Below are 9,780 nucleotides of genomic sequence, written 5' to 3'. Positions count from 1 at the left end.
TTAATTATTATTATCTTTTTCTTATGTTATTTTTATTTTTATTTTAACTAGTTAAGGCTAGTTTAACGTCGATGCTCTTCAGTTTTCCTGACTATTTTTGTACAATTTCATATCAGTTCCTTAAAAAACAAAACATGATCAAGGTTGTACCGTGGTATTTTTGTCAGTGTGGTGATTTGCTGGTTATAGGCCGACATCGGTCGGGTGATGTTCGTCATCGCCGTTACAAGTACATCGCTACTTCTTCAGTATGATATAATAAGTGGAAAGCGTTTACCAGCAGCAGCAGCAGCAGACAGACATGTGAAGAAGATGAGAGTGATTTCCTGGAGGATGTCTGTCTGGCCCCGCCCGGGAGGAGTGACTTCAGACCGGAGCTCGAGCTCTCCAGCGTCCTTCACTTCACGCGCAGCACATCAGCGCACTTTCCCGCGATTAACATTTGGATTACAACGGCTTTTCGCGCGCGCGGTAAGTAGCCCGCACACGTCACCGCGGATTCTGCCGCTGGAACTCGTTTCCCCGCGAAAGCCGTTGGAGAGAACGCCGCGCGTGCTTGTCGCCTCGCGGGAGCTCGGGGAGGAAAGGGAGGTCGCTCCAGCCGCCTCCTCGCGCTCCTCGGCAACTTTGTGAACGCTTGCGTCCGTTAAACGGCTCGGTTTGCTCGCGTGCTCTCTACAAAATAGCCGTGTTTCTGTTTCTGTGCGTGTTTCAGTTGAGTTGCTGGTCTCAGTCAGGGTGATGTTGTCTGAATGTGTGAGTATCGATCTGTGATTAATCAATAAAGCCAACGCGGGACCGTTATTTGCTCAGGACGCGACGCGCCAACGCGCGACGATATTTTGAATCAAAGCGTCGAACCGTAGTTATCATCATATTTGTTTAACTTTAGTTGCCGATACTAATTGTGTTGTTAATAATACTAACGTGGTCTTGTTTCTGGTGTTTGGAATTGTAACGTATATCAGTAACGTTCGTTACTTTAACGGTTTGTTATTTTTATCGATATTTTACCCACATGCTGTGTTTAGTTACCTTATGAAACATCTGTGGAATGTAAACAAAGTAAAAAGTAGAGTCTCAGTGGTGTCAGGTGGTAATACCGTGGTATTTTGGTGTGATATGAATTACTATGTTAATGATATTTACAAAGAATACCTTGGTTTTACCAGGGTAAATGAGCTAAACTGTGGTACTTTTTTTTAATTTTTATGTGAAAGAGACTTGATTTTTTTCAACTCGGCTAAAATTTATTATTTCCCAGATAAAATCTCCTTGACATCCAAACAAATCTTCATTAGAACAAAGTGCGTTTATCATTTGCGTGAGCTCCAGTTCCCTTTCCTCTGAATAAACTCATACAGATAACGGTTTTAGGTTATTTTGTGTTATTTGACTTCTTTAATATTGACATGCCTGTCAGACAGATAACCTCCTCAAGAATGTTCCTGTTTTTAAATCGAGACGTCTGCTCAGAATTATACAGCGCTGTTCTTCAAACAGCAAGGCTTCAGTGGTATTTGAGCTTTGATCAGGTGTATTAGTGAGCGCTTTTGCCACCTTTAAAGGCTTTATGAAGTGTTCAGGTTCTGTTCTGTCTGACATCTCCACAACACTCACACCCATCAGACAGAAGCATTCTATCTACTGCTGCAGAAGTCAGCATGGAATATAAATTCACTCTATTTTCTTAATGCCCGATGTTATTGTGAACAAACAATCAATCAATGCATATTTTATAAACAATTCATCATTACATATTATATAACTATTAATTGTGAACAATTCATCAGTGCATATTTTTAATTTGTGCTTTCTTATATTGTAGTTTTCTGTGAAATTACATTCTCTCTGGTGATGGCTGCCAATCATTTGTCTATTTAAACTCCGCCCCTTTCTTACAGTCAGCTGCAGGCCTCTGGGTTTGAGAGCCACGCCCACATCTCAACATCCAATCAACAACTGATGGACATAAAAACGGTTACACACAGATACACTAAACAATAATACCAAAGGCTCGTTCCATTTCAACGCAAAAACAATTGATTTTCCCAAATACTAAAAAATTTTTTACAATACGTTCCGGTTGATGGTCTAAACGGTTATGCACATTTAATGTCTGACAGTAGATAACACGTTTAGAAAATCTCAAATACAGTATTTACGTCATACAAACAAATGCTATGTAACGTCACGTTGTTACGAAGAAAATCTCAAACTGTCCGTCAAACAGTATTTACGTCATAAAAACAGAATTGAGATTTTTGTATTCCCTACATATTTATCAAACAACACTTTGATACAAGAGTACAGAGATAAGATCCAGATTAAATGTCGCGTAGTAAGATACGAATCACGGCGCCACCAAGTTGTGGTTTCATGTAACAGCGGTGTCTCTGATCATGTGACCAAAAGTGTAACTCCTGCTGATTGGCTAGTTCTCTTTGCAGCGAGTTGGATCCCCTCTTTGTAAAAATCTGTTGCATATTTTTGTGTCGACTCATTGACAGCCATTCATTCAAATTAAAATATTTATCACACTGAATATCTGTCCCGGTGTGAACAGGCTTTTAGTTTGTTTCCTGCTTTGATATTAGCTGTGTCCCACGATGGTCCTCTGATGTTGTTGATTTGGTTTGTGTTTTGATGTGACGTTAGTGCGTGAGTTTGTGCTGTTGAATAATTCCAGCAGCAGAAATGAGATTGTTACTCATGTAATATTAACAGGCTGGGTGAAACAGATGACATCTTTATGAATTAATATGCTCCGCACATGGTGATTGACATCAAAAGCTGTTTTCGGAGAAGTGCGGCGTCTCTGGATTTTCACAAACACCTGCAGCTGCGAGATCCATGTGCTGCGTTTGCTGCAGACGATGAGTTGAACAGTGACCCCGCTTTACAGCGTGAGTTTAATCTGGGCACAGACCTGTTTACAGCGTGCTTTACAGCTTAACGTGGGTGGATGAGATTAAAACACTGTGTGTGTGTGTGTGTGTGTGTGTTTGTGCATGAATGCATCTGCTGCAGGTTTACAGATGCAGCGCTGCAGCAAAGCTTTTTGCAATGCAGCACAAACTTTAGTGATTATTTTGTTATTTTTGTGAGGATTATTGGTTGCATTTGCAATAAACTACAAGAGCAAGCGGCCCTCAAATCTTCCTTTTTGCTGAGCCGTGACAGACACTTTTTTTTTTTCAGGCAAACATTTCCAAAATTAACACAAGGGCTTTTCAGTTTTATGTGTCAAATGGATGTCACAGCGCTGTTAGTCGTGACCAAAGTCTGACGTAGGAGGTGGTTGATGTTGCGCAGTCTGCTGTGACTTTTACCCATCAGACCGTGTGTATGTTTGTGTGTTTACGTAAGTTTCTGCCCCAAGTGAGAGCTATTAATGAGACTCTCAGCCAGTCAGATGCAGCATTACATCCTGTACAGGAAGTGACTTCACGGGCCGGGCCGGTAACTGTATGTGAGGAAGCTGCTGGTGCCGAAGTGACTTTGTAGAAGACTTTTCCTTGCATTGTTGTTGGGTGACCACAAGCCAAAACACACAAGCGCTCCACAGATTGCATGCATGTCTCAGTTTGCTGCTGCATTTTCATGAGAAAATTAACATTGGCGTTGATTCTAATGCAGACTAACCGAGCCTCATGTTGACTAGTCTAAGTGAGACATGTGCAAGTGCTACAGCTTCAGCTCTTCATAATTTTTACTACCACCCTCATATTGCAGTAGAAACATGGAGGACGGATGCATTAGTTTCAGTATGTAATTCTGATAAGGACGCGCGAGTCACATCTGATGAGGTTTAAGTTCATGATTTTCTTCACGCTGGTATTTCACAAACTCAGCAAGTTCAACGGGTCGCTTTATGCTGTAAGTCCTTCACAAATGTGGTAAACCAGTGTAAAAGTGTCTCGCGTTGATGATGAGCGGGTTGCGTGAATCTTACAAGAAGCGAGTTTACATGCTCTTTGATGGTTTGAATTTAATCTGACTGAAGCATGTCTTTTTAAAGTTGTAGTCCATTGAAATCAAAGTAAAGTTAGACTAGCAGAGCTAGATGATTTGATTATCTTCATCCTGCATTGCAAAGCAAATAGATAAAGTCGGCATGAAATGTATATTTTCTAAATGCATTTTATGGAGGATTCATACATGCATGTAATTATTTTTTAACCTGTTAATGTTGAATCAGAATATCATGCATGGATGATCTTCTCTTTGGTGACGTATGCAGGATTTCTCCAATCATTTCATGCTCTTAAACTCCGCCCCTGCAAGCTCACACTCATCTGCATACACTTTTTGAGACTTTAATAAGGTATTAAAGCAGCTTGTGATTGGTTGTTGTAACACTCTATCTTGGCAAGTCATGTTAACCCTCAAAATGAGAAGTGTGAGATGTTGCTTTGTGCAGGGTTGAAACACGTAAGTGTGAAGATCCTGACGATGAGATGGTGTAAATCTCATGTGTGGCTTTAGCAATGAAGAGGTTAAACGGACTCTCACACTTCTGCTCTTCTTCAGACGCGCACAGTAACGTCTGCGCAGCTCCTCTCTGCAGCCCGATTGTTTATTTCCTCACGGGTTAAGCTGAATGGGGTTTGGTGTCAGATATTTTGAGAGCTTCATTCTTGCAGCCTTTACTTGTACCTTCCTGTACCAGGCGGCTTGGCCGGAGGAGTGTGTGTGTGTGTGTGTGTGTGTGTGTGTGTGTGTGTGTTTGACAGTCAGCAGAGCAGTGCACAGCAGTGGTGGATGTGTGTTGTTCTGCATGCATGTGCATGATGTTTGCGGCTGCTGCAGACTGGCATCATTATTTGCATGCATGCATCCGTATTTTTATTCATTTACGGCCTTCTGAAGCTTTAGCTTTTTGTCCACTTTAGTCTTGAAACCGGGATGTTCCCCTGCTGGGTCGAGACGTCCATCCGGTGTGAAATATTAATGAAGGCGCACTCATTACTCTAAAAGTAGGAGCTTTAAAAGCAGCTGTTTAGTTCCCAGCGTCCTGCGCTTCAGGAGCAGACGAGAGGCCGACTGCTCTCGCTCGTGTTCTTTAATTAGCTTTAAATGTAGAGAGAATCGCCTGCATGTCTTCAAATTAATGTGGCATTTATAAGAGCGGCGGAGGAGATAACAGAGCGGTTACGGCGAGGTCTGCTGCACGTGCCTGACGCTGACATAATCGTCGTAAAGCTTCGACTGATGGCCTCCGATGAGTTGGCAGGAAATGTGAATTGAGCAGCAATAAGGAAGCGCTGGAGTGTGACGGAGACACCTGTGGAAATGTGTTGATGAGCCTTGTGAAATCTGGTTTATTTTTCCCAAAACCTGTCTTCTGTTTTTGTCTGGAGTCCATTTGAATGGTTTAATTAAATTTAAATAATCAAACAGGATGTCTAATCAATTGATAATGTAGTAATTTATTAAAAATAACAATATTATTGACCTATGAAATGTTTTTATTTTATTTTTAATTCTGTTGCTCAGGTGTTGCTAGGGAGTTCAGGGTTGTTGCTCAGGTGTTGCTAGGGAGTTCAGGGTTGTTGCTCAGGTGTTGCTAGGGGGGTTCTGGGTTGTTGCTCTGGTGTTGCTAGGGGGGTTCTGGGTTGTTGCTCTGGTGTTGCTAGGGAGTTTGAGGTTGTTGCTCTGGTGTTGCTAGGGAGTTTGAGGTTGTTGCTCTGGTGTTGCTAGGGAGTTTGAGGGTGTTGCTATGGTGTTGCTAGGGAGTTCAGGGTTGTTGCTCAGGTGTTGCTAGGGGGTTCTGGGTTGTTGCTCTGATGTTGCTAGGGAGTTTGAGGGTGTTGCTATGGTGTTGCAAGGGAGTTCAGGGTTGTTGCTCAGGTGTTGCTAGGGGGTTCTGGGTTGTTGCTCGGGAGTTCTGGGTTGTTGCTAGGGAGTTTCAGGTTGTTGCCCGTTGTTGCTAAGAAGTTCGGGGTCGTTGCTTGGATGTTGCTAGGGAGTTCTGGGTTGTTGCTACAGTGCTGCTAGAGAGTGTGTTGTTGTTGCTAAGAAGTGCAGGGTTGTTGCTCTGGTGTTGCTAGGGAGTTTGAGGTTGTTGCTAGGAAGTTCAGGGTTGTTGTTTGGGTGTTGCTAGGGAGTTCTGGGTTGTTGCTAGAGAGTTTATGGTTGTTGCTAAGAAGTTCAGGGTTGTTGCTCAGGTGTTGCTAGGGGGTTCTGGGTTCTTGCTAGGGTTTGATTCCCGGGAAATGCATGAACTGATAAGAAGTTTCCTTTGAGTGTAATATAAGTCGCTTTGGATAAATCAAATGAATGCATAAAACGTTCAATCAAACAGTTTAATATTTAAAAATGTAGCAATGTTACATTTGAACAATGCCTTTAATTCACTGGCAAACAGTGCTGTACAACAGGTTTACTGGTTAAATTAAAACATGGACAAATTTTTTTATGAACTGTATTATTATAATTATTAACATGCAGACTTCATCTTTACATAATCATAATTCATGGTTCAGGGTTATGTCATGAGCTCAGGTTTGTATTAAATGTTTTATTGCTTGTTGATTTATATTCAGAGCCGGTGGATGTCGGGCTGTGTATTACGTGGCAGACGGCAGAAACAATAGTCAGTCTGTGGAGGGTTTGGCGTGGTCACATCTCTCAAAAATTAAAGCCCAATCTTTTTCTCAAATGATGTCAGTGTGTGTGATGTACTGCTGCGGTCACAATGGCCTGAAATAGACCAAACAAACACACAAGCCTTTCCCGTTCCACAGAGCTTTTCCATGCAGCTATGAAGGACTCAGAGCTTCATTTGGTTTAAAGCAGGAACGCCGCTGGTGTGACGTGGTTTAGTTTGGACGTGGTTTCATATTTGGTTTGGCTTTTGTCACAGTTTGTCAGCTAGGGCCTTTTGAATCCCGTAAATACTATTTTCCATTTCAGTTTTTTAGTAGAATTTGTTTTAATAATTTATTAAAATCTGGGATTTGTGAGTTGATGAAAAGCTAATAATTGAATAAAAAATATTTTTTTAAAAAGTACAATTAAAATAAATAATAATTAAATAAAATAAATAATTAAATTAAAATAAATAAATAATTTTTAAAGTAAAAACACTTACTGAATAAAACTCTGAAATATTTTATTTAATTAAATAATATTTAATTTCTTGACCCGCAGGTCACTGTTAGCTGACATCAGAGATCTGTGAACATGTGAATGTGTCATTAAAGTATTGAAATGTTACATTTTTAACTATTCACCATAATGAAAAGAAAACTCTTTTTATAATTTTTTTTTTTTTTTTTAAGTGTCTAATGAAGCAAAGTCATAAAACTGTGACCTGTAAATAATAAATAATTCAGGTGGACAAAAAATATAAAAATATTTTGCAGACATATTTTACAGAATAGAAATTTTTCACAATTTCTTGTCACTATCATCAACAGATAAGCAAATTATGAACAAAATCTGTGCAGCACCATTAGTTTGTGCGGTCATGCTTCTGTTTTTGGTTCAGTAAATACTCGTTACGTCATGAAATCTGAAGCTGATGTGATGACTGATGTTTTAACTGCTTGTATTATTCATAAATAAAGTCCATCAGCTGCAGCCGTGTGTCTCTGTTTATCAATGCAGATGATTAGAGTGATTGGTTAAGTCTGTTTCACCTGTCACAGGTATGCTGGCCTGGTTTGGGCTGATAACTGGGAGACACTGACCCAGAAACAGCCTGAGCATGCGCTCTCTGAGGTCCTTGAAGGTTGATGTATTCAGGCTGGATTTCTCGTCCTAGTTATCGACGACTTGTAGCTGAAACTGTCATCGCATGCAGAAATCTTTAACTCTTTAGAAATACTCATCCATCAGACTGACTGGAGAATTACACTGATTCAGCAGAAACCATCTCTGTCTGCTTTTATAGTTATTTTAACTCCAGTCAGTGTTTCAGGTCGGTTATTGCTATTAAGCAGAATGCATGATCAGGAGCACAGAGTAAACCGGTTTATGGTGGTTTTCTGACCTGATCACTCTGTCTGGGTTTATTTAATGATGTGTTGTTAACCACATTTTCCCCTCACACACCGCTCGTGTGTGTGTGTGTGTGTGTGTGTGTGTGTGTGTGTGAGAGAGAGAGAGAGAGGAGCTCAGGGTCACATGTGCTGTGAAGAGGTCAGAGGTCAAACTAAGTTTAAATCCAGCTGGCGTGAACATGAATCTGTCGCGCTCGGCACGAGTAAAACAGAAGAAATTTAGTGACTTTATAAGATGCATTTATATATTTTCAAACAAGATATGAGATGAGACGGCACCGTTTGTATTGATGTACTTTGTTGCGAATGCATCTGAAAAATAACAACATAATAAAGGGGTTTGGCCTCCTTTTAGATGCATGTTTAATGCATTTGAGATGCATTTTCCTCGGTGTGTAACAGTAGTATTCTTCTTATCTGTCAGTGTTTGCACAAAGCCTCGTTCTGACAGAACGTGAGTCTCTGATGGAGCGATAGATGCACAGATAGACGGCGTGTGAGTGCAATGATCTGGATTCAAATATTGCACAATTATTTGTTGTTGGATATTAAATGCAAGTTCTGTATTGGGTGGACATTTCAGTCACCTGAGCAAAAACATTCTTTATATCAGAGATGTACAAAAAAGTGTTACTTTTAACTTTAATGTGCTATTTATAATTGGTTTGACCCTTGATATAATTAAATAATGCACATTTTAGGTCACGTGAGAAAACATTTTTACCGTGGTGTGATACTTAAGAAATTCTATTAAAAATATCTCAGTTCAATTTCAGTTCAATTCTTTATGATAATATAATATATTATATAAAAAGAATTCATACAAAACAAATTCTATTTCAATTATTTATTAGGCTAATAAAAAATAATATAAAATAAAATAAAAAAAAAAATAAAAAAAATTAAGCAGTTATTGCTTACAAATTCTCTTTTTGATGTCAATTATTTATTAGGCTTATATAATATAATATAATATATAATATGATATAATTTGAAAAAATTAAGCAATTATTTCTTACAAATTTTCTTTTTGAGGTCTATCGTTTATTAGACTTATATAATATAATATATTATGATGTAATAATAATATAATGAATTCTTTTACATTCTACATTTACAATTTAGTTTTTTTTTTTTAAATCTAAAACATCCCACGTGATAGAGTTTGTACACTACACCTGTGTGTAACTGTAAAATGAGTTATTTCCAGCCCTTAATCAATGCACTCTTCTTTAAAACATGCTGACGTTTTTTTTCAGATGTTGTTGCATTTGCGTTGGCAAGGATTAAAATATTCAACTTCTACAGCGACTAATCTTTCTATGTTTGCCTGAGCATTGCAATTATTTCACATTTCACATTCACAGCGTTGAGTCTTCTTTGTAGAAACACATGTTTATTGTCAATCATCATTAATGTTATATCATTAGATTTGTGAGGATGTGGTTGTGTTTGACATGCGGTGTGTGTGTTGAAGGAGTCTGTCTTATCTCTGCTCTTCTCCAGTTTCCCTCAGGAGTGTGTGTGTGTGTGTGTGTGTGTAACATCAGGTAATGTAATTCCTACTCTTCTTATTAGATCAGCGGCCGCTCGCGGCTCTTGTAATGTTGTTAAGTGCTGAAAACAGCCTGAAAGTATCCGCTGGCTCTGAACAGATCAGCACTGTTGACCCATCAGGAGTTAACCTGACCTAACCCAACACCGCTGACCTTCACGAGTGTCCCATACACATCTGACTGTATCCCATCGTCCTGTGTGTTTGCCGTCTATT

The 9,780-nt window shown here is 39.5% G+C and overlaps 1 protein-coding gene across 2 annotated transcripts in view; it reads left to right on the top strand.

Moving 5' to 3' along the window:
* Positions 1-250: 250 nt before the first annotated feature.
* Positions 251-9,780, top strand: part of LOC109051577 (protein phosphatase 1 regulatory inhibitor subunit 16B-like) — a 41,148-nt gene continuing 31,618 nt past the window's right edge. The window contains exon 1 of one of the 2 annotated variants that reach the window (XM_042759041.1): positions 251-471. The gene's annotated coding sequence lies outside the window, so the exon portion shown is untranslated. Of the gene's footprint in view, positions 472-537; positions 757-9,780 lie in introns of those variants that run through there. The other variant, XM_042759042.1, reaches the window with a different exon arrangement.

The sequence above is a fragment of the Cyprinus carpio genome, chromosome A6 (genome assembly GCF_018340385.1).
Source record: "Cyprinus carpio isolate SPL01 chromosome A6, ASM1834038v1, whole genome shotgun sequence".
Taxonomy (NCBI): Eukaryota; Metazoa; Chordata; class Actinopteri; order Cypriniformes; family Cyprinidae; genus Cyprinus; species Cyprinus carpio.
Note: the sequence above shows the minus strand (reverse complement) of the source record. Positions and strands in the feature narration are given on the sequence as shown.